A 23830-nucleotide genomic window follows, 5' to 3' on the forward strand; every position below is an offset into this window, starting at 1 on the left:
GATTAACCACAAAGAATATTGTTGATGATTGCTTTTCTTAAAGGTTAATGAAAATGGTAAAAGGTGAAATTACAAGAATTGTGCTAGAGTACTAGCTTCAGAGATGTGGCATCTAGAAAAAAACCCCATGTGTCAAGGAAGCACACAAAAAATCTAAGCATTAAATTCAATTAAAGACAGAGAAAATTAGTTGACAGTTACAATTATTAAAATTATTACTGGAAAAGATAATATTATTTATAAATAAAACATTGAATTGTTTTCACATTTTAAAATTTAATATCCAAATACCACTTTAGATTTATCAATTTTATCTTTCCAAAGAACCAGCTCCTGGTTTCACTTATCCAGACTCAACAAGAAAAAAAGAGAGAGGACTCAAATTAACAACATGAGAAATAACAATCAATACCATGGAAACACAGAGGATTATAAGACAATATGAAAAATTATGTGCCAGTGAATTGAACAACCTTAACATGGATAAATTTCAAAAAAAATATAACCTTCCAAAATGAATTAGGAAGAAATAGAAAATTTGAACAGACTGATAACTAGCAATGAAATTAAATCACTAATCAAAAAACTCCCAAGCAACGAAAGTCCAGTACCCGATTACTTCACAGGTGAATTCTACCAAACTTCAAAGAAAAGCTAATGCTTATTCTTCTCAAACTATTCCAGAAAAATGGAAGAGGAAAAAAGTTTCCAAATTCATTTTATGAGGCCATTACCCTTATACCAAAACCAAATACAGACACACACAAAATAGAAAACTACCATCCAATATTTCTGTTGAACATAGATGGAAAAATCTTCAAAATACTAGCAAACCAAATTCAAGAATACATTAAAAAAAATCATTCACCACCATCAAATGGGATTTATTTTCAGGATGCAAGGGTGGTTCGGTATTCACAAATCATTCAATGTGATATATCACATTAACATGAGAAAGGATAAAAACCATATGATCATGTCAATAGATGCAGAAAATGCACTTGAAAAAGTACAACATATATTCTTGACAAAAACTCTCAACAAAGTAGGTTTCAAGGAAGCATGCCTCAGCATAATAAAGGTCATATGTGAAAAACACACAGCTAACATACCCAATGAAGATGAACTAAGAGCTTTTCCTCTTAAGATCAGGAACAAAACAAGATGTCCACTCTAACCAACTGTATTCAACATAATAATGAAAGTCCTAACCACAGCTGTCAGAAAGGAAAAAGAAATAAGACTTCCAAATTGGTAAGAAAGATTTGCAGATGACATGATACTCTATAGAAATTCCAAAAGACACCACTAAAAAAACTACTAGAATAGACAAATGAATTCAGTAAAGTTGCAGGATACGAAATTGATGTACAGAAATTGCTTGCATTTCTATACACGGTTAATGAAGTAGCAGAAAGAGAAATTATGAAAAGAATTCCATTTATAATTGCCACAAAAATAATGAAATACTCAAGATTAAATTTAACCAAGGAGGTGAAATACCTATACTCCAAAAACTAAAACATTGATGAAAGAAATTCATGACACAAACAAATAGATAAATATTCCATGCTTACAGTTTGGATGAATCAGTATTGTTAAAACATTTACACTACCCAAAAGCAATCTCCAGATTTAATGCAATTCCTATCAAATCACCAACAACATTCTTCAAATAACTACATCAGATAATCCTAAAATTTTGTGGAACCACAAAAGATCTTGAATCACCAAAACTATCTCAACAAAAGAGAACAAAGCTGGAGACATCACAATCCCAGTTTTCAAGATATACCACGAATCTCCAGTAATCAGATCAGTATGGTACTGACACAAAAATAGGTCAATGGAATATAGATCAATGGAACAGAATAGACACCCCAGAAATAAATTCATACATATAAGGTCAATTAAATTACAGCAAAGGAGGCTAGAGTATACAATGGAGTAAAGATGGCGTCTTCAACAAATAGCTGATAGTGAACAGCTACATGCAAAAAAATGATGCTGGACCACTTCCTAACACAAAATACTAAATAAACAAACAAACTCAGAATGGATTAGGGATATAGATGTGACACCTGAAGCCATAAAATTTCTAGAAGAGAACATATGAAACTATTGGGACTACAGCTAAGTAAAAAGCTTTTGTACAGTCAAGGAATCTGCCAACTAAACAAAAACGCAGCCCACTTCATAGAAGAAGTTATTGGCAAATGATATATCCAATAAGGAGTTAATATCCAAAAACATAAGGAACTTATATAACTCAACACTACAAAACTAATTATAATCCTATTAAAAGTGGGCCAAGGTTGGGTCACCTGGGTGGAGCAGTCAGTTAAGCTTCCACCTCTTGGTTTCATCTCTGGTCATGATCTTAGGATCCTGAGATCAAACCCTGTGCGGGGATCTGTGCTCTGTGTGGAGTCTACTTAGGACTCTCCCTTCCTCTCCTATGGCCTCTTCCCCCTAAAATAAATAAATAAATAAGTCTTTAAGAAAAAACAGGCAGAGGACCTGAATAGATAGCTTTCCAAAGAAGACATACAGATGGCCAACAGATACTTAAAAAGATCCTCAACATCACTAATAATCAAGGAGATGCAAATCAAAGCCACATTATAACCTTACATCTGTCAAAATGGCTGAAATAAAAAAGACAAGAAATAATGAGTGTTGGTGAGTATGCGGAGAAAAAGGAAACCTCATGCACTATTGGTGCAAATATTTACAAATATATACAAATTGGCATAAACATTGTGGAAAGCAGTATGGAGGTTCCTCAAGAAATTAAAAATAGAAATACCACATGATGTAGCACTTTCACTACTGGATATTTGCACTAAGAAAACACAAACACTAATTCAGAAAGATATATGCCCCCTTATGTTTATTGCAGCATTACTTACACTAGACAAGATACAGAAGCAACTCAAGTGTCCATCCATAGATGAATAGATGAAGATGTGGTTTATATACATGCAGTAGAATATCACTTAGCATAAAATGAATGTAATCTTGCCATTTGCAACAACATGGGTAGATCTAGGGGATATAATCCTAAGTGAAATAATTCAGTCAGAGAAGGACACAGAAGCAAAGCAAAGAACAAAGGAAAAAGGGGACAAGCAAAGAAACGGACTCTTAAATATGAACAAACTGTGGTTGCAGGGGGTGGAGGACATCCATGAAATACATAAAGGGTGTTAAGAGTACACTTACCTTGATGAGCACCAAAAAATGTACAGAATTTTTCAATCATTATATTGTATACCTGAAACTAATATAATACTTCATGTTAATTATACTTCAATTTAAAAAAAGGTTTCCTACGCAAACACCATAGTCTGAAAATAAGGCATCATCATGCCTATTATCCAGCCCCACAAGAACTTGTGCTAATGAAGAACATGCGTCCATACCTTGAATTTTTTATACATTTTTATATTTAGGAGAAATGTATTGATTATATAATATTCAATGTCATTCCAAAGTGACAAAATCTTATAAATTAAAAAAAAAGGCATTTTAGTATCTTTACACATATTTTTAAAATATATAATGCACTTTGGATCTCTAAAGGACCTTCAGAACCCTCTAGCCCTTTCTCTTGTCATTTGTTGTACAGGTTGGAATGTAAAAAAAAAAGTGACTTTATCAATTCATTCAAGTTCTCATTCAGTGAACAAATGAAATAGGTTAGAGGTTCAGAAGAATTTTTTTAAAAAAAATACATTTTTGTGTGGTTTTATTATTAAATACAAAATATAAAACTGATTAAATAAATAAAAAATATATAGTGTCGAAAAGGAACAAAATATCATTCATACCTCCATATTTCAGGGATAACCATGTCCAGCACATACTTCAAGACAGAGATCTTTCACTTTATTTTCTGCACCTGCACATCTCCCTCCCCCAACCCCTTCCACACATATCCATTGACCAAAGTGTTAACTTACCATATGTATTTTCATAGCCACATTTTCCTTCTATAATTTGAGTTTATAATGCTATTTTAAACTAGATTTATTATTCATGGTATAGCAATATACTAGTGTGGCCTTAAGAAGTCCAAAAAACTTGAGCATGACTGAGATTTACATATTTTACCAGTGTTATTTTACTTCCTCTGAAATACATCCCTTACCTTTGGCTTCTGATTAGGTTAACAAGTTTAAGAAAGAAATTATATCAAATTTTCTTCCATTATCATTTTTTTCTTATCATGGCCTTATTTTTCATTTCCTTCAGAGTATTCATTATAATTTGCAATTTTATGTCTTTGTGGGGTTTTTGGGGTATATCTTAGTTTCTGTTTTAAATCTGTTATCCTTATTAGACAACAAACTCCAGGAAGGCAAGAATGATATCTACCATTTCAGCCCTTTAAAGTCCTAGCACAGGCTTGACACAGAGTAAGAGCTTGGTTATTATTGGTAAGTAAATCTGCACATCAGTATGCTTAAAGAAATAATATCCAGGCCATATGTACACAGTGGCACACATATAGAGGGAAACAAGCTTAAAAATGTGTAAACAAATATGTTTGAAAATGCTTGACTTGTGTGAATAACATGAATGCCTTTCAAGTCTTTTTTTTTCATATCTATATTATTTCAGTACACAAAAATAACATTGGTAGTAACCTTATTAAGTAAGAGCTTGAATTCAAAATCAGAATTCCTCCTTGCAAATCCAAAAGGCATCATTAATTAATTAATTATTTAAACCAGTTAGTTACCTCTGTGTCTCCTCTGTAAAATGGAGATAATACCAGTACCCACCTTATAGGATTAAATGAGATAAAACATATAAAACAGTTGTATATTAACTGTATTTATCAAATGTTAAAAATATTAGTGATAATTATTATTGTTATTATTTTTTTTTAAAGATTTTATTTATTTATTTGACAGAGAGAAATCACAAGTGGGCAGAGAGGCAGAGAGAGAGAGGAGGAAGCAGGCTCCCTGCTGAGCAGAGAGAGCCCGATGCGGGACTCGATCCCAGGACCCCGAGATCATGACCTGAGCCGAAGGCAGCGGCCTAACCCACTGAGCCACCCAGGCGCCCCTATTATTGTTATTATTATGATCCTTATTATTCTGGGCTCATCTGCACAAATAGACTGAGAATATTTGAGAGAAAGGGAATTTTTATATAAGAGATGGAAGAGGAAAAATGACTAATATATATTACTGCTCTGGGCCCCTGCACTTTGTGAGATACTTTTAACATATTACCCCTATTTTACCCTTGAGGGAAATGTGGCTCAAAACCTTAATTTTCTCCCAGTTTTGTCATTAACTACCTTGTGCATGCATACCAGTACTGCAGGTATCTCTCTTGTGACATTGCTTGTATTTGCCCTAACTTGAAATAGTCTTGTTTACCCTGTATGAAAAATCTCACTACATCCCTCAGCCATCAAGCAAGTGTCCATGTCTTCTTCAAGATCCTTCTCAAATGCTATCTCTAATTATAGTCATCAGTTTCATGTTTTCTCTTACCATTGGCCATCATGATAATGGTAGGTCTTTTAGATCAACTTCTCCATTTCACCATGAACTCCTTTGACTTGCTTACCAGCATCCTGGCAAGCAGACAGTGCTTCTTAAATTTTGAGTGGGAGGAAGAACAAAGGAATGTGAGAAGGTGGGAGACATAAATGGAAGCCAAGATGGTACTACAGGACTCTGAAATCCAGGAAGCCATCAGTGGAATTTCCTCTCAGTTCAGTGCCATGTTTCCTTAAATGTAATGATTCGAAGTTAATTTAAGTGAGGACAAAGCAGTTCATGAACTTAATCCTCTCTCGATATCTTTTTTAAAGATTTTATTTATTTGCCAGAGAACACAAGTAGGCAGAAAGGCAGGCAGAGAGAGAGAGGAAGGGAAGGACCCTGAGAGGATCCCAGGAGCCTGAGATCATGACCCGACCAAAGGCAGAGGCTTTAACCCACTGAGCCATCCAGGTGCCCCTCTCTCTTGATATTTTTAAATTGTGTTCCCTTCTTACAGAAAGATCAGGTACCACATCTGAACCTTTATTATTTGTTTTGTTGAAATTATGTGATAGAAGAGAGCAAAATGCAAAGAAACAATTTTTTTAGGAAAAAAAATTTCTAACTAATAGAGTAAAATATGTCTGCAGAAAAGGAAAGAATATGGAAAACTAAAACAACTAAAATGAGAAATACATATATACACTATTACCCAGAAATAGCTGCCATGTAACATTTCTGTATATTTTTCTTCCTATATATTTTTTTATTTGTGTTGCAGTGTACAACTAAAACACATGGTTCTTCAAAATCTATTTCCAAAACATGAAGTTGTAACAAACTTCCTTGAAAACATGAATGTGAAATGGCACATGAAATGTGATGTTATAAATCAACGAACAACCCAAAAACAAGAGCAAGACATATTCAAGAAAGTGAACACTTGTATTTACTGTCAGAAATGAAGACAAGAATGGCAACAGAGAGAGTTGGGGAGTCCGGCAGGGAGAAGGTGTGGGGTCGTACAGGCCCTGTCAAAGATTCAGGGTTTTATCCTAAGGGTACTCTGAAAGAGTAAGTGTTCTTAAGCAGAGAAGTGATGTGTTCAGATCTGCATTTGGGGGAGACAGAGTAGATATGGGGCAGACATTTCGGAAGCTATTACAATCACTTTGGATTAGGAGGGTGGTATCAGATGAACAAAAGCAAATAAGTATGAGGAAGGGAAGGGAATAGAAGGGAAGGAGGAGAGAAACATATGACATCACTATATTAATAACCGGGGAAATGCAAATTAAACAATGAGAAATCATTGTTTTCTTCTATTTTACTGGACATGGATAAGTTCATTCCTTTCAATTATTGGCTATAATGTGAGGAATACTATATTCCTCATACCCTTATGGTAAGAATATAAACTGTATGGCCACTGCCACAGTTTCCTGAATGCTGGCAGAAGGTACTTGATTTCTGAGTTAGAGATGAAGTCTAGTTTATTACTCATAACAGTAGCAGTAACCAGAATATCAACCTTTTTGTACTGGCTCCCCGAACTCCAGTTCCCACAGGACAACACAAAGACGGCCAGAGATTGCCTGTGCAGTGTATTGTAATTGCAGGAGAACTTTACTGAGGTTGGAGGAGATATTATCTCTTGTAATAGGGTAAGCCTGTCTCCCTAATGCTCCAGAAGGAGACGTTATTTTTCAAGACTTCTCACTATTCATCTTTGAAAAGATCATGCAGAAAAAGGACAAAGCCTTACTTGCCACATGTACAAAAATGTGGCAAATCCATGGAGAATAGCCTTCCAGTACAACTTGGGAGTATAATCTGGCAGTGTCTTTTAAAACTATGTTCTTCAACCCTGAGAAACATTCATAGAAGAAGCTCTGAATAAAAAATATTCATTGCACTATTGTAATAGAAAAAAGAGAAAGCCTGACTTTAAATAGAAGAAAGTCTAATAGTGGAATGTTCATGCTGTGGTATTTTATGCATTAATTAAAATGAAACAAATCTATATATACAGAAATAGCTCCCCAGAACATGTCTTTGTCTGAATAAACCAGATTACAGAGTATGTTACCTTTTTTTTTTTTTAAAGATTTATTTATTTATTTGACAGAGAGAAATCACAAGTAGGCAGAGAGGCAGGCAGAGAGAGAGAGAGGAGGAAGCAGGCTCCCTGCTGAGCAGAGAGCCCGATGCGGGACTCGATCCCAGGACCCTGAGATCATGACCTGAGCTGAAGGCAGCAGCTTAACCACTGAGCCACCCAGGCGCCCGAGTATGTTACTTTTTTATTTTGTTTTGTTTTGTTTTGTTTTTGTTAAAAACTGACATACAAACCAATCTGTATGTTTAAAATTGAACTCATATATATGTGAGTACATATAAGAATAGTCAAGATATTTGGGTGAATATACACCAAATCCATAATTAATTTTACCTCTGGCTAGAGAAAGAAGACGAATAGATTGGGAGCTGTGGTGAAAGTTGCCAATTTTTATAAAGTACATATTCTTGTATAACATGTTTAATTTCTGAAAGTTAACTGGAAATTCTTGGCTATTGATAGATTCAGGAAAGGAGAAAGGAAATGTGAAAGGTGACTTAAGTTATCTGGCTTAATCAATTGTATGAATGATATTGAAATTTGGAAGGATTGAAAACCTTAGAAAAGGAATAGGTATTTTGGGGAGAGTGGAAATGAGGAGTGAACTTCAGAAGTGTTGGATTTGAATTACTTGAGTCATCCAAATTCAAATGCTGGATGAACAGTTTGTTGTTAGGGCCTGAATTTTTGAAGACATGAGATTAAAATGTGTAGGTCGGCTGCAAAATAGTGGTCATGGAAGCCATGTAGGTGAATGAAAATTTCTAAAGATAGAATATAGTGGAAAGAGAACCCAAGACAGAGCCCCACGACATTCCATCCTTTCATTGTTAAATAGGCAGAGGAAAGAGTTAAAAGAAGACCAAGAATTAGTGTCCAGGGATGTAGGAATAAGTGAAACCAAATGAAACATAGGTGTGAGTGTCACAAAAGCAAGGGCTAAGGAAAGAGACTGCATGAAATCACAGTGATCACACTGGTCGAATGCTGCTGACATATCTAGTAGAATAATGAAGTCCTTTGATTTTAGCAACAAGAAGGGACATGACTTACAAAATAAATTGTGAATTTTAATAAAATGTTGACAAAAGTAGCCAGAATTTAATGGCTTGGGTGGTGAGTAGGAGGGGAACAAGGTAAGAAACTTGAGAAGATGTTTGGTTGAGAAAGAGGAGAACAAGAGTGAAGGTGTCCATTGTAGGGGAATAGGCCATCCACAGGGTTTCTTCTAAGGAGAAAATCCTGAGTGGCTTAAAATTCAAACAGGAAGGATCCAGTGAAGAGGGAGAGTGCATAAAAAAATCAGAAAAAGGTGAGCATATAAATCAGGAGGAGATGGGCTTGCTTTATGAAGATAAAGACCCACGAATCTGTTCTAGCAGGAAGCAGAAGAAAGGGGAGAGGGCGGGTGCTGATTTGTGTAGGCTCTAAGACGGTAGAATGTTGGAGTCAGGCCCATCGCTGACTCTGCTTTCTCTGCAGTAGGTGGCATGGGCATATATTGAAGGTGATTTGAAGAAAGAGGCATAACCCTTGTGTAGCCTGCTTTGCTGGTTATGTGAAGCTTCATGTTGTGGAGACTACTGGATAGAGGGTCTCCATCATCCTCACCCTAGCAAACTGATCCTGAAAACTGAATGTATGTTGGGACTTTGAATTGAGCCAAGTCACTCTAAAACTCTGTAATTATTCTTGCAATGTATTAAAACTCTCTTATTTTCTGGCAATAATATGTAAAGACATAATTTTAAGCTGAAGAATTATCCTTCTCCACATTATGCACATGAATACGTGTCTAGTTAATACTGAAAAGACAGAGCAGTGATCTTTTTGGAGTGCTGTCTGCTAATCAGTCTTGTAGAATTGGCTGGCTGCCCTTGAACCTGAAAAGAATTCCTGTTTGCCTTTATGTTGAGTTAAAGAGTCGGGCATTTGCCCCCAGTAATGGAGGCATTGCTACTTCTTGCTTGGCCATTGCACCACCAGATGTATCATATAAATACTCTAATGGATACTGGTGGACTAGGAACATAGGAGATAATCTGATGCAGGCAGATGCTAGCAGTCAAGATTACTCAAGCTGTATTGAAATTTCCTTTGCACCTGGCACTGGAGGTGTTAGCCATGCCAGTTCAATCCCCCCAACACAGATGTTCTTGTTGTACCACTTTGTATGTATAACATTTAGGTTTCTGTTCAGCTTTGCCATAGTACACATAAATACTGTAATCCAAAGACCACCCATTTATTAGTGCACCTGCATCTTCAACCAGATTTCTTTCATTCTTTTCGATGAATGTGCAACATTTTTTTAAATGAGACAGTCATAGGGTGAATAACCTTTTGTATCTGTCAGATTGCTTAACAGAATGATGATGATGATGATGATAAAAATAATACCAGATCCAAAAAGAAATGCAAAACAAAACAAAACAGTGTTACTAAAACACAGAGATAAACTGAGCTTTGTTTAAGCAAATGATACATTATTAACTTCTATTTTAAGCTTTTCTTTATTTCTTATTAGTGAGGAAGATAGATTATATAAATAGATTATTTTTCTCAAAGCTATGGTCTCATTTTTTTCTTCAAATGGGATTTTGATAGAGCTTACCTCTTAAGAAGCAGGTTTTCCTGTATGTGAACCTCTGAAACCCCCATTTTAAATTAATAGGAGTGGAGCTTTGTGCAGCTGAAGACTGGATATGACCTCCTGAATATGGGATAAAAAAAAAACCCTTTGGAGGGAGGGAAGATCATTACTCTAGAGAATAGCCTTGTGTAGTTGCTGTCCTACTGAAGTGGGGAAAGGGCATCAGAATGTTTTGATCTTGTTTTTATAGTTGCAAGCAGTGTCTGTATCTTTCCAAATACCTAATTTTGAAATATATCACTCTATGAAAAGGAATTTCAGTGCTACTTAATTTTGGTTTGGGGGAGATGGAACTGCCTTTCATTATTCATTTGAAACAAATAAATGTTTAAACATGGCAACATTTTAAAAATTGATGAGTGGTGATGGTTTTTAAAGGTTTTTTTTTTTTTTTTTCATCAGAAGTAATAGTTTTCCAGGTTTATACTCATGTCCTGTTTGTTTTCCACTCTGCTTATAGCCACAGTTGTATACTGTTTGAGAGTTACACATGTGCCCCCCCCAGGGAAAAGAGAGCATGCTGTTCTGTCAGTATCACTTGGTGATTTAGTAATCTGTTGTGTAGCATATCTAGGCTACTAAGAAACCAGCTAATCGAGGGATGAAGCAGAAAGAAGAAGAGAATACAAAAGAAAGAATGAAGATTCAAGAGGGCAAATGCAAAAAAATAAAAACTAGCCATATCCAGATGGCTGTGAATGTCCTTTTGTTTATTTCTGACAATTCTTGGAGCACTAGGATAGGACTGAGCAAACACAAGCAGTGAATTCCATGATTATGTAGACAATGTAGCTAGCTGCTGAGACTACCTACTACTCCTGTATTCCAAAATTAAATGCATAAGGCTGGAATGCAGAGAAATGAAGAAACAAATAAATAAAAGCCAGTTTCGTAAGATATTCTAAAATTAATGCAATTATTTGAATGCTTCATTTTGAGAACTTTTTTTTAAGGTTTTATTTATTTATTTGACTGAGAGGGTTAGAGAGCACAAGTAGAAGGAGCAGTAGAGGGAGAAGGAGAGGAAGAATCAGGCTCTCCACTGGATAGGGAGCCCAATGCGGGGCTCATTCCTAGGATCCTGAGATCATGACCTGAGATCATTCCCAGGACCCTAAGATCATGACCTGAGCCAGAGGCATATGCTTAACCATCTGAGCCACCCCAGCGCCCCTTCAAGAGTTTAAACTCTTGTGTTCAGTACAGAAATACTAGCATTTGTGTATAAATAGGCACAAAAGTCCATAACTGAAGAGGAAGAGGTAAGGAGAAAATTTATAAAGAGGGAGAAATTGGGACTGTCTGGCAGTCCCTGACATACCAAAGAAATGGGTGAGAGTTATTTGAAATAGAAGTTGAACTCCTGTCATTTATTCCGGCCTCCTACTGAAAATTGGAGGGTTAGATAGAATATACTTTTTTATCTTGGACTACTCAACGTTCTCTTCAAGTTTTTAAGGAGTTCTAATGCTGAACTCCCATCACAGTTCAAGAATCGAGAACACCAGTACTCACTACTCCTTGGAATTCTCTTCTAGTATAACATAATGTCATTATTATTTATGATGTTAGCAAGCAACTATTGAGTGCCTGTCCTATACCAAGCACAGTGCTAAGAATGTTGACAATATTCTCACTAGGTATTTTTATTTCATTTTATAGGCAAAGGGACAGGTGCTTGCAAAGATTAAATATTTTTTCAAGATCGCATAATTAACAACTTAAGGAGTAACAATCTGGACCCAGACTCCTATTATAAAGCTTGCATATTTAATCACCACAGAACTTTACAGAGAAGAGTATAGAGTAGAGCTTTACAAAATGTTGTAGAAATATTCAAGGGTCACATGAGAAATTTTGTTGATAAGTCCTATTGAGTTTTTTTTTGAGGTTGTTAATTTTAAAAAATCTATGTTGCTTTGAAGATAGAGCATTGGAATCCATTTCTTTCTTTTGTTCCACATTTATGCCCTCACCCTCACTGTGCTCGTGTCCTAGTTCTTAAGTACAATAAGGGACTGGAACTAAAAAGTTTGCTGTTTCAGGATAAATATCATAGTTTTACTTTGACATGGATATCAGCCAGAATTTCTAGTTGCAAACAACAGAATCATGCCTTGCTTATGTAAGAAAAAAAAGAAATGTATATAATATTAGTAGCCCCAGGTTATCTTCAGAAGACAGGGGATCAGGCTTAAAAGTCACTCAGTCAGAAGCCACACACAAAGTAATCACCAGACTTATCCATAGGGAACTTCACTGTCACTGCTTCTGTGCAGAGGTATTAGAGATAGGATACTACCTCTGGGACTTCTGACACTACTCCTTCAGAGAACAGAGTATCTTCCTGCCATCCTGGCCAGAAGCATTTCTTGTCGTACCTCCTCCTTCAAGCCTCTCATTTCCAAACTGAAGTCTCACATCTGTGGCACCTGTTTGGCAAGGCATAGGTCACATGCCGGTGGATCACATTCTGATGGGTCACATTCTGATGCATCAGACACTGATGGATCCCGTGCTGATAGTTCACATGCTGAGCCCAAAGGAGGCAGAGGGAGTGAGCTTCTGCCTTCCACTGAAGTAGAATTTGTATTTACTTTCATGAAACATTCCTTAAAAAGTGTTGGGCAGAATTTGCAAGGATGGGGATAGAGCTGGAGAGATTATGCTAAGCAAAATAAGTCAGTCAGGGAAAGACAAATACCATATGATTTCATTCATATGTGGAACTTAAGAAACAAAACAGATGAGCAAAAGAAACATTCTCAACTATAGAGAACAAACTGGTTACCAAGGGGGAGGTGGGCAAGAGGGGTGGGGGAATAGGTGATGGGAATTGAGGAGGGCACTTGTTTTGAAGAGTACCAGGTGATGTACGGAAATGTTGAATCACTATATTGTACACGTGAAACTAATATTATACTGTATGTTAACTGGAATTTAAAAAGAAAAAAAAAACTAAAAAAAAAATCCCACTCCCAATGAAACAAAGGATAAAGGTCTTCAACACCTAATAATAGAAACAATATAACAAGGAGAAAAGTTAATTAAAAGTTATTAGCAACATCTATAACCTCTATCTCATTTTTATTCCAATATTCATGTTATCTGTATATCTGTCTTTCTCTTAATTGAATATTTGCTAGTAACCTATTTTTATTACTATTTGCTAATAACTTATATACATTGTACTTTATTACTATTGTTGTACATAGTAAAACTTATCAGAGATCCTCTTCACTCCCCTCCTACAAATATAGTTGAAACATTAGTTAAATTTCATTCCATATAAGGTCCACTTATATCTTAGAGTTTGCCAAGCTTTAGCAGTATCATATTATTTGATCTTTGTGATAATCCAGTGAAGCAAACAGAATATATGACATTCTTTTCACTTTACAGATAAAAATAGATTTTGGAGAGTTCATAAGATTTCTGAACACCAAAACTCTGATTATGTTCTCCAGGACTATAGAAAATATTTCAGTGGGGAGCCAAAAGCCCTTCACCTAAGTCCAAACTCTCTAACGTGGTTTATTAAATCACATATTTATGTACCTGCTTACCCTTTGAGAATGCCTGCCCTTTCCTTTATATCCATGAAATTCTGTGCTCAGCCAAATTCAACAATTTCTGGGTCATTTTAAGCATCAAGATTTATCTCACCTTTCACTGTTCCTTTGCACATACTTTTCTATTGGAAACCACTGTCACCTACCTGTTGACCTGGCTGAGACTCATTCTTTAGGTTGTTGCTGACACATTGCTGTTCTTATCAGAAAAAAAAAAAAAAGTAGGAGGAAGCTTTTGGAGGTGATATATATGTTTATGGAATATATTGTTGTGATGGTTCCATGGGTTATCTCCAAATTCATCAAATTCTGGACATTAAATATATACAGCTTTTTGCACATCAATCATACCTCAGTAAAGTTGTTCTAAAAAAAAGAAAAGAGAAAAAAGAAAAAGTTGACAGATTTTAAAAAGTTAGCAGCAGTTTAAAATTTTATGATGCAATATGGTATAAGTCAAACAATTCTGTGGACCAGATTCAGCCATCTGGCCAACAACTGATGACTTTTGCTCTCTGAAGAGATTATATGAGATTCCAAAGAAAGATAAAGATTTTAGGGGTCAAGAAAGAGAGAAGAGAGGTTCTGCTGGCCCAGGCAGAGGAAAGGTTACTGTGGTGGATCCCAAGAATAGTGTGGAACCACAAATGGCTCCCTGGAAGAGTCCCAAGGAGATGGTCTGACATCCTCAAATGGAAGAGCTGTGAAGGTATCTTCCATCTCCAATGGAAGAGCTGGGAGGCAGCCCTAGGACAAGTCTCAGCGAGGTTCCCTCAGTCCCACAGGTGCATGGCATCAGAAGGCCAGCTTATATAATACGAATAATAATGGCAATATAACACACTAAGAATGAGAGGCTGTTTTCATATTCTCCTGGCTATTTGACAAACTTCAGAGAGGAAATTGGCCTTTAAAACATGTGAGATAGAATTTACTGATAAGATAGAGAAATGGGAACGTGGAGGCAGAATTAAGCTGATTAGCAGGAAATTAAAATTATGAAATTTTTATAGAACATCTACTGTTGTGGATATACACACACATACACATATGATAAAAGCTTATTCAAGTGCTTAAAGTTTTCCCAAATAAAAATTCCTCAATTTCAAAGAATTATATGCACATAACTACCAGAGATAAAAAACAGAAACAATTCATAGTAATATATTTCTTTTGTCCTTGACTTAATTCACCTGGGCATATGTTCCCCTCCCATACCCATGACCCTGCTATTAACATTCTTTTTTTGTAAAGAAAATAATTGCTGTCCTAATGGTGTAATGTTTGTCTTAGCTGTTTCATGTTCCAGAAACACTCTAAACTTCCTTTTAGCCAGTTGACTAAGAACTTGAACCTTTTAGTTTTCACGGGCAAAGAGCCAATGAAGATTTTTATGAAACAATTTAAGTCATGTTAACTCCTCACCAAATCATAAGCCTTGTATTTTCTCAGCTGTTTTATATTTCCCAATTTAAAATCTATGTGGAAAGTCAGTCTTATGTAATGGATAAAAGTATAATCAGTGACTTAACCAAAGTCCTCCGGCTAATCATTTTCCTCATTCGTATTTATCTAGATAGACACACATACAGACAAACTTAGAAGGTTCAGTTTACCAATGCTACATGTAGAACTGTGTGGAAGAGCTGCAGTAAATCAGAACAGTTGAAACTTTGGGTCACATCAGAGTTGAACCTGGCTGCATATATTAAGCCTCAGTATACATGTTTTCCATGTGTTATAACTCCACCTACTCTAATAGAAAGTATTGAAATTTGTGAACAAGGTCACTGTCCTTGTTTTAATGTATGTGATTTGATATGATGTATAGCAATGATTTCTATAAATTTTAATTAGTTGAAAAAACATTAATGGATGATATGTTTAAGTACAATTCATCAACACATTTTCCTCCTATTTAGGAATATCCTTGTCAATTAGTGTGATTTCCAATTTTATATTTTTTCAAATAGATGACACTAGGGAGCTCAGTTGAAATGATGGAGGGATAAATATCCAACATTTACCAGGGTGAGGAGAAAATAAGGATGACACTTAAGTAACTTTGATCAGTGTTATTTGACAAGGAGCTTCAATTTGTCTAAATACTTCAGATTGTCAATTGACACATCAAGTTCTTCTTTGTCTCACACCTACTGAAGTAGATGGAAGGCTGGACATTCTTCCAGTGGTCACTACAGTATACCTCCTGGGAACCTAAATGAAGCTTTGTGAAGCACTGTGATCTCATTTATCCCATGGAAAGAAATGTCTTCACATTTCCTATAGCTTCTTGATATTTTCCAGGGTCTCAGTGTATGTGAATGCTAAGGACATGCTCTGTAAACTTTAAGGAGATGCCATTTATTTCACTAGAATGTGAATTGTCAACCTACAGTTATTTAATATACAATCTGGCCAGCTGCATGCATTGGCCAGATCCTCTAGGATGACAAGCTTTTCATTTTGTTACTATATCCTAGCTAATTCCTATTTCAATGTTTTAATGCTAAATATTCCTGCATTTACATATGAACTTTCTCTGAATCATTGCTACTTTCTTTGAGTCATTGCTACTTTCGATATGTATCCATTATCCGGAGAGAGAAGTAAAAGAATGAGGCCAAATCAAAATACATTTTTCCATCTCTAAGAGCTTTTGTTGATTTTGTAGGTTATTTTATTTGCTCCTCACTTCAGTTTGTTATTGACTCATCCATTTATCATCACAGGAGAAAATCTTATTACTGTTTTTGTGTATGTCCTTCAACATGGGTGCAGAGAAACTTCAGCCTGTAGAAAGAATAAGTGTTGCAACTTTGGGGGGGGGGGGCTAATGTTCTTTTTGATACAAATCCCCAAGCAGAGATTATTCGCACATCTGTTGATTTTTTTTTCACGTTGCACACATTTGCACCTTTTTTTTTAAATGTTGACTGAATCACTTAATTGTAGAGGAGCGTTCATTTTAATGTAAATTTTACAGTATTACATGAGTGAATGTATGAAAATAGCTTGGAACAGTTTAAATTGGGCAGAATTCTGCTTTGATCATAATGTGCCTCTTCAGCATTAAAATAAACTTGCAACATATGCTGAAAAACGTGTAATAAGTAAGTGCCTCTTACATGGTGACTTATCTGGAAAAAATAAATCATCAATTTAATAGAACTCAAAATTCATAAAATACTTCTAACAACTAACAATGTGATGGTCTGATTAGTATCTTATGAAAATAAGTAACCTGCAGTACATGTTAAATAATCAGAAATATCTGATTTAAAGAATTTTTAAATATTAAAATGCTATCAAATTGTAATTATTTTTGGAAATATTTGAGAATAAAACATTTAGTAGGTAGTTATATAATACTTTATTTTTATAAATGTAATCCTAACTTCTTTACGCTATTGTACAGATAACAAAGAATGGGGCAAATTGATGTCCATTTTTATAGCAACCAGTAGAAATGAAATTATCAGCATTCTAGAATCAGGGTGAAAATAGAGAATAATTAATAATGACAAAGGAGTTTTCAACAAGCAGAATGGCTAGATAACAACAGTTTTGTCTCTAAAATTTACCTTGATGAGATATTATCAATTAATGGCAGTCGTCCAAAGAATCTTCTGTTGGTATCCTTGAGAGGCAAGGAGGAACTGTGATATGAGCAGAACTGTAGACACTCACTGAATAACTGTGAACAAATAATTTATATTCTCTGACTTCTTTTCCCCATCTATAAAATGATATCAATAAGAAATGCTTTGGGTTGCAAGTTTTAAAAAATAAAACATCTAACAATGTCTTAAGCACAGTTCTTAAGTACTATGAATGTAGTAAGTCATGGGAAAAAATTTAGAAAACTAAATAGAGACAAACTAATATAAGAAATCATTCCCTATAAAAGTAGTCTATCAACATTTACCCTTAATCAGAAGAAATACATTTGTCACTTTAAGAAATTATCTCTGAGGTCATGAGCCATTTTTTCCCCCAACTAGTACTCATTGTAAAACAAATTCAAAGGTGAGTCTATCCTTTGGCAACACTTGAAGAAGGCTATCAGGAAAGCTTCAAGTGTACTTAATACAGTACATTATTACTAATTCAACATTTGTTTATTGATTGTTTGTTCTATGCCAGGTTGTGCATTTGAGGATCTAAGAAACAAACCAACAACAAACTATAAAGTAACACAGTATACGATTCTTACCCTTAAAGATTTTAAGTGAATTTGAAAATAGTGTTCAGATATACAGACATGTTTCTCCAAGCAGTCCTCTCTGTAGAGTTTCATGATATCATGCACATCCTAAATCAGACTCATCATGTTTTTACTTCCCAACTTATCCTCTCCCAACTTAACCCCACCACCACCATTTTCTCCATATTGATTGGAGACATTGTCATGGGTCATACTTCTAACATTCCCCACCTCCCAGGTTCTGGTACTGCCAGTTCTGCCTCATATATAACCTTCCTTCTTCTACACATGGCCTCAGCCTTACCTACCTCTTTGTCATCTCTTATCTGGATTATTTCAGTGCTTCTTTCGAAATAATCACCTTGCTTCCTAACCTCATTTCCTCATAAGCCAGATTCCACATGACTCTCTAGATGTTCTTTTTGAAATGCAGTCTCATCACATCTCTACTTCACTTGGAAATCTTAACTGGCCCCCAGTCAGCTACAAGGACAATTCAAGCAAACTAGCAAAGGTTATAAGGCCCTTCATGACTGAGTCCTCATTATCTCACTTAATCACAACCCCTCCTTCTTATATTTATAAACCAAAAAAATTGAGATTTTTATAATCCACTGGATATAGCATGTGATTTAAATATCATTTTATTTTCATACATGTTTCTCATTTGGGGAGAGTTTCACTCACCCCAACATCAGATAACTAAAACTGACCTTCAGTATCATTAATTCCAGAAAGACTTTCCATAAACTCTTACTACCCCAATTTTCCCCACCCCCAGTCATCATCCATAGAGCCAAACACTCCATTTTTCAGTTTACACTTTGAATATGTCTATTGTAGCACGAATTATACTATAGGACATTTTTTTCTTGTAGGTCAGTTCTCTTAAGGATAATGTGCTCTTTGAGAATAGGAACCATAATTTCATTCATAATACCTGGCATATATTGATCTACTGAGCATCTATTTTGTGCTCCATGTAACTGTGTTGTGTGAAGTAAATGAATAAATGAACAAATGGAAGTTAGGTAATATTATGAAACAATATGTATGATATAAGAAAATAAATATGGAGATCAAATTTAAGCCAGGAAAGTAATAATTCTTGCCAGAAATCCCTAGTCATGATGAAACAGAATGAGATAATTAGAAATTCGTAATAGCTGTGTCAAAATGGGGGTAACTTTTGTGAGTGGTGTGGAGGAGAAAGCTGACTTGGACTAAAATACTGATAATGTTCAAGCTCAACATTAAGGAGTCTCATAGTAGACCATTAGACAATGAAATGACCTAAGTGCAAAGTGACATGTGTCATTTCTTTAACTGCTAGGTCTTACACTCTGGGAGCCACACTTTGTGAAACTTTGTTTCTGTGATCCCCATGTAAGTTGAGTGCCAAAAAGGTGATAATGATACTGTGTTTTTGTAACATTTAGCTATGGGTTGATGACATTAGAGAAAGCAGTATGGAAGAGATAATACCTGAGCCTTAAAGGACTGACAGAATTTAAATAGGAGAAGACAAAAATGCTTCCATGCTTGAGGGCAACGGTCAGCAGAGTAGGGGTAATCAAGTCTACTGAAGGGAACAGAAAAGAGTAGTTTGGACAATCTGAAAATATGCATGAAAGAGTATTGGAAATAAAGTTAAGATTATGAGTTGCTAAATGCCAAGTTTCTTGCTCATTACGGAATACAAATCAATTAAAAGTGGCAGTAAAGGAGAATGACACTAACAAAGTATATTGAGGACAATGAATCTGGCAGTATTTGGAACCAGAATTCATGTCACTCAGGTGTCATTTAGCTGCAAGGGAGAGAAAACCAGTTCAACTGGCTAAACTGGTCTTTATTTTATATGTTTAAATTTAAAGTGATTTTAAAAGAGACAGAGTGGATTTATTTGCTCATGTAATGGAAAAGTCCATGACTATGGAAATGGTGAATCCAAGTGCTCAATTTACAAACCAAAATGACTCCTCACATGTGGTAGCAAGATGCCCTCTGGAAGTTCCAGACTTGTGCCCACTTCTGAATGTATGGTAAATGAGAAACTCTCCTTTCTAGCAATTATATTAAGAGTCTCTGTTGAGTCTTGCTCATCACTATATATATATATATATATATATATATATATATATATATATAGCACACATGCATACGTACATAGTCAACACCAAGCCTAGCAACAGACATATGATTTTTAAAATTTTTTTATTTTTTATAAACATATAATATATTTTTATCCCCAGGGGTACAGGTCTGTGAATCGCCAGGTTTACACACTTCACAGCACTCACCATAGCACATACCCTCCCCAATGTCCATAACCCCACCCCCCTTCTCCCACCGCCCTCCCCCCAGCAACCCTCAGTTTGTTTTGTGAGATTATGAGTCACTTACGGTTTGTCTCCCTCCCAATCCCATCTTGTCTCATTTATTCTTCTCCTACCCCTTTAACCCCCCATGTTGCATCTCCACTTCTTCATATCAGGGAGATCATATGATAGTTGTCTTTCTCTACTTGACTTATTTCGCTAAGCATGATATGCTCTAGTTCCATTCACGTTGTCACAAATGGCAAGATTTCATTTCTTTTGATGGCTACATAGTATTCCATTGTGTATATATACTACATCTTCTTTATCCATTCATCTGTTGATGGACATCTAGGTTCTTTCCATAATTTGGCTATTGTGGACATTGCTGCTATAAACATTCAGGTGCACGTGCCCCTTCGGATCACTACCTTTGTATCTTTAGGGTTAATACCCAGTAGTGCAATTGCTGGGTCATAGGGCAGTTTTATTTTCAACATTTTGAAACCTCCATGCTGTTTTCCAGAGTGGTTGCACCAGCTTGCATTCCCACCAATAGTGTAGGAGGGTTCCCCTTTCTCCGCATCCTCGCATCCTCGCCAGCATCTGTCATTTCCTGACTTGTTAATTTTAGCCTTCTGACTGGTGTGAGGTGATATCTCATTGTGGTTTTGATTTGTATTTCCCTGATGCCGAGTGATATGGAGCACTTTTTCATGTGTCTGTTGGCCATCTGGATGTCTTCTTTGCAGAAATGTCTGTTCATGTCCTCTGCCCATTTCTTGATTGGATTATTTGTTCTTTGGGTATTGAGTTTGCAAAGTTCTTTATAGATTTTGGACACTAGCCCTTTATCTGATATGTCATTTGTAAATATCTTCTCCCATTCTGTCAGCTGTCTTTTGGTTTTTTAACTGTTTCCTTTGCTGTGCAAAAGCTTTTGATCTTGATAAAATCCCAATAGTTCCTTTTTGCCCTTGCTTCCCTTGCCTTTGGCGATGTTCCTAGGAAGATGTTGCTGTGGCTGAGGTCGAAGAGGTTGCTGCCTGTGTTCTTCTTAAGGATTTTGATGGCTTCCTTTCTCACATTGAGGTCCTTCATCCATTTTGAGTCTATTTTTGTGTGTGGTATAAGGAAATCGTCCAATTTCATTTTTCTGCCTGTGGCTGTCCAATTTTCCCAACACCATTTATTGAAGAGGCTGTCTTTTTTCCATTGGACATTCTTTCCTGCTTTGTCGAAGATTAGTTGACCATAGAGTTGAGGGTCTATTTCTGGGCTCTCTATTCTGTTCCATTGATCTATGTGTCTGTTTTTGTGCCAGTACCATTGATTATGACAGCTTTGTAATAGAGCTTGAAGTCTGGAATTGTGATGCCACCAACTTTGGCTTTCTTTTTCAATATCCCTTTGGCTATTCGAGGTCTTTTCTGGTTCCATATAAATTTTAGGATTATTTGTTCCATTTATTTGAAAAAGATGGATGGTACTTTGATAGGAATTGCATTAAATGTGTAGATTGCTTTAGGTATCATAGACATTTTCACAATATTTATTCTTCCAATCCAGGAGCATGGAACATTTTTCCATTTCTTTGTGTCTTCCTCAATTTCTTTCATGAGTACTTTATAGTTTTCTGAGGATAGATTCTTAGCCTCTTTGGTTAGGTTTATTCCTAAGTATCTTGTGGTTTTGGGTGCAATTGTAAATGGGATTGACTCCTTAATTTCTCTTTGTTCTGTCTTCTTGTTGGTGTAGAGAAATGCAACTGATTTCTGTGCATTGATTTTATATGGTGACACTTTACTGAATTCCTGTACAAGTTCTAGCAGTTTTGGAGTAGAGTCTTGGGTTTTCCACATATAGTATCACATCATCTGCGAAGAGTGATAGTTTGACTTTTTATTTGCCTATTTGGATGCCTTTAATTTCCTTTTGTTGTCTGATTGCTGAGGCTAGGACTTCTAGTACTATGTTGAATAGCAGTGGTGATAATGGACATCCCTGCCGTGTTCCTGATCTTAGCAGAAAAGGTTTCAGTTTTTCTCCATTGAGAATGATATTTGCAGTGGGTTTTTCATAGATGGCTTTGATGATATTGAGGTATGTGCCCTCTATCCCTGCACTTTGAAGAGTTTTGATCAGGAAGAGATGCTGTACTTTGTCAAATGCTTTTTCATCATCTGTTGAGAGTATCATATGGTTCTTGTTCTTTCTTTTATTGATGTGTTGTATCACATTGATTCATTTGCGGATGTTGAACCAACCTTGCAACCCTGGAATAAATCCCACTTGGTCGTGGTGAATAATCCTTTTAATGTACTGTTGAATCCTATTGGCTAGTATTTTGGTGAGAATTTTCGCATCTGTGTTCATCAAGGATATTGGTCTGTAGTTCTCTTTTTTGATGGGATCCTTGTCTGGTTTGGGGATCAAGGTGATGCTGGCCTCATAAAATGAATTTGGAAGTTTTCCTTCCATTTCTATTTTTTGGAACAGTTTCAGGAGAATATGAATTATTTCTTCTTTAAATGTTTGGTAGAGGGGTGCCTGGGTGGCTCAGTGGGTTGAGCCGCTACCTTCGGCTCAGGTCATGATCTCAGAGTCTTGGGATCGAGTCCCACATCGGGCTCTCTGCTCAGCAGGGAGCCTGCTTCCCTCTCTCTCTCTCTCTGCCTGCCTCTCTGTCTCCTGTGATCTCTCTCTGTCAAATGAATAAATAAAATCTTAAAAAAAAAAAAAAAAAAGTTTGGTAGAATTCCCCCGGGAAGCCATCTGGTCCTGGGCTTTTGTTTGTTTGGAGATTTTTGTTGACTGTTTCAATCTCCTTACTGGTTATGGGTCTGTTCAGGCTATCAATTTTTTCCTGGTTCAGTTGTGGTAGTTTATATGTCTCTAGGAATGCATCCATTTCTTCCAGATTGTCAAATTTGTTGGTGTAGAGTTGCTCATAGTATGTTCTTATAATTGTTTTTCTTTGGTGTTAGTTGTGATCTCTCCTCTTTCATTCTAGATTTTATTAATTTGGGTCCTTTCTCTTTTCTTTTTGATAAGTCTGGCCAGGGGTTTATCAATCTTATTAATTCTTTCAAAGAACCACCTCCTAGTTTCATTGATTTGTTCTATTGTTTTTTTTTGTTCTATTTCATTGATTTCTGCTCTGATCTTTATGATTTCTCTTCTCCTGCTGGGCTCAGGGTTTATTTCTTGTTCTTTCTCTAGCTCCTTTAGGTGTAGGGTTAGGTTGTGTACCTGAGACCTTTCTTGTTTCTTGAGAAAGGCTTGTATCGCTATATATTTTCCTCTTAGGACTGCCTTTGTTGTGTCCCAAAGATTTTGAACCATTGTGTTTTCATTATCATTTGTTTCCATGAATTTTTTCAATTCTTCTTTAATTTCCTGGTTGACCCATTCATTCTTTAGAAGGATTCTGTTTAGTCTCCATGTA

General features: G+C 35.9%; 1 protein-coding gene across 5 annotated transcripts in view; it reads left to right on the forward strand.

Moving 5' to 3' along the window:
* DGKB (diacylglycerol kinase beta) overlaps positions 1-23830 on the forward strand; it is a 709227-nt gene that overhangs the window by 627135 nt on the left and 58262 nt on the right. The gene's annotated exons all lie outside the window — the stretch shown is intronic.

Source organism: Mustela nigripes, chromosome 4, assembly GCF_022355385.1.
Source record: "Mustela nigripes isolate SB6536 chromosome 4, MUSNIG.SB6536, whole genome shotgun sequence".
Classification (NCBI taxonomy): Eukaryota; Metazoa; Chordata; class Mammalia; order Carnivora; family Mustelidae; genus Mustela; species Mustela nigripes.